Source organism: Vulpes lagopus, chromosome 5 (genome assembly GCF_018345385.1).
Source record: "Vulpes lagopus strain Blue_001 chromosome 5, ASM1834538v1, whole genome shotgun sequence".
Lineage (NCBI taxonomy): Eukaryota > Metazoa > Chordata > Mammalia > Carnivora > Canidae > Vulpes > Vulpes lagopus.
The window spans coordinates 53,902,987-53,905,549 of NC_054828.1; the positions used below are offsets into that span (position 1 = coordinate 53,902,987).

At 39.9% G+C, this 2,563-nt stretch overlaps 1 pseudogene; it reads left to right on the forward strand.

Annotated features, from left to right (window-relative positions):
• Positions 1 to 1,691: 1,691 nt before the first annotated feature.
• On the forward strand, positions 1,692 to 1,981 carry LOC121492021 (annotated as a pseudogene).
• The last annotated feature ends 582 nt before the right edge of the window (positions 1,982 to 2,563 follow it).

Here is a 2,563-nt window from a genome sequence, read left to right on the forward strand (position 1 = left end):
TCCTACCACTTTGTATGGGGAAAGATGAAGACCTCAATTAAAAGTCGATAAGGAAATGAAATTGCATTTCTGAATGGGAAACAAGCACTTGACACGCATTTACACTCTAGTTGTTTTCTTTGTTTTTTGTTTTTGCAATGAAATACAAAACCACTACGATGAGATGTAAGATAAATTAGAAACTAGTTTGGAGGAACAGATCTTGTCACAAATTCACTGAATTGCCCAGTAATTAAACATATCCAATAGTTTGTCAGAAACGTGTAAAGTAAAATAATCCAAAACATAAAATTCCATCTCATGGGAAATCTTCCTTCAACCTGAAGGAATAATCATTTTTTTTCTTCTCGGACACTAACAGAACAATAGTTTTCTCTACTGAACTCCGTCAGTTGGGCTAAATGAGTACAGAGCGAATAAGAAAGACTGCACGAATTAACAACTTCTAAAGCTATCCGTCCTGACAGGTGTGAGCTAATATCTCATTTTGGTTTTCATTTGCTTTTCTCTAATGATTAGTGATGTTGAGAAGTCACTTCCAGTTTGCCGTTTGTATGTTTTCTTTGGAGAAATGTCTCTTCAAGTCCTTACTCATTTTTTAATGGGGTAGAAGTGTGGGATTTATCAGGACCCTAAAATATTTCTTTAGAAAAATGAATGATTGGTTGCTACAAGAAGCTTTCAAAACATATATTTTATAATAGAATATTTTAGCACCGTTTATGTTATAATTAAGGTACCTTGAAAAACACAGATATCCAACTATTTAATAACTATTAACTATTTAATGATAACTATTTAATAACTATTTAATAATCAAACAAAAAAACTATTTAATGATCCAAGAAAAATTATACAGAAGCATAAGTGTATGGCATTTATAGAGAGAAATAGGTGAATCAAGAATTGTTAACACAAAAGATCCAGTCTTAGAAAAATCCCTTAATGTTTTAACATAGTGATTTGCTCCTAGATCATTGCTTAAAAATATTACTCATACATTTAGTGAGTTTTCAAGCATTTGGGAAATGTAGGTGGAAACAATAGATTCTCCAGTTTTCTGGGTGATGGAAAAATAATATAAACAAGTAAAATAGAGAAGCACGCTAGACACATACTCCTACAACAATCTCTTAAGTGTATTTGCCATATTTGCTGGCTTGATATTCAAAAGTATGTGCTAGACCAAACCTTCTAGGCCATTCATTTATTCTTTAATTCATTCAATGAACCTATATCTAGTAGTTACTATGCGTAGGCATACACGGGAGATGGTATGTTACAGAAATTAAGATAGGAAAGGGGAACACCATTGAAGCAAATTAGGACAATATAACACTCAATGTGCTACTGGTGTTGATAAACACAGTGGTGAAAACACAGAACCGGCTGTGCTTGATCTTGCCTGAGGAAGCTGGAGACAGATTTGCAAACGTGAGAGCTCTAAGGTGCTTCGCAAAGAAGGAGACTATTGGCAGCTATAGGCAGAGGGGGAAAATAGAAAAAAGTGTGAAAAATAGAGATTAGTCCAAGGCCACCGTTGCTTTGGGCATGAAAACATCCAGAAACACTGTGGCACAAGGACCAAGAGCCATAGGATAGGAGAGGCCAATGGAGGAACATGTATGATGGGACGGATATAGGTAATTAGAGCCAAGAAAGTTGTCTTTGGGGTCTGCCATGGAAACAAGATGACAAAGGGGACGTTATCGTTCAGAAAGTGTAATAAGACGCTTGTGCCGTCGCTGTGGCTCTAAGGCCTACCACCTTCAGAAGTCCACCTGCGGCAAGTGTGGCCACCCTGCCAAGCGAAAGAGAACGTATAACTGGAGTCCCAAGGCTGAAAGACGAAATACCACTGGTCCCGGTCGAATGGGGCACCTGAAAATTGTACATTTTTTGCAGATTCAGGCATGGATTCCGTGAAGGAAGGACACCTAAGCCCAAGAGGGCAGCTGTTGCAGCATCCAGTTCATCCTAAGGATTTCAACAATTAGTCAAAACAAACGTTCTGGTTTAAAAAAAAAAAAAAAGAACAAACCAAGAAAGTCATTTAAATAAATCATATTTGGGATTCTGAAAAAAAAAATCTGTCGGTTGTATGTTCGGGAATGAGTGGGTTAGAGCTCGTGGCCAGAGGGGTTAGAGAGTGACAGAGAGCTTGCTGTTTCATGTAGGGTTTGGTCAGTTACAGAGAGAGCGTATCGGGCGGGAGGGTGAGGAGCCCGGATGGCCCTTGCTGGGGCAAGCAGCCCAGCTCAGTCCCAGCTCCCGGCAGCATGATATCGCTCTCCCTTGATCAGAAGAGCTTCTTCGTGCAAAATTACGCACCCTTAGTGCAGGCAGCTGGGTGGCCCACGTCAAACCGCCGGTGTGTTCAGGATTGCAGAGATACGGTCCTCTTGCCTCAATCCAGGACGACCTCTAAGGGCCAGCCCAGCTCTACGTGAAGTATCTGGGCAATGAATAGGGTTATTTGGACATCTGAAATAGAAACGTCGGCCTTCATCTTCTAAGCCGCTACTCTGGCCAAACAGTGGTTTTTGCATTCTCTGTGGCCATC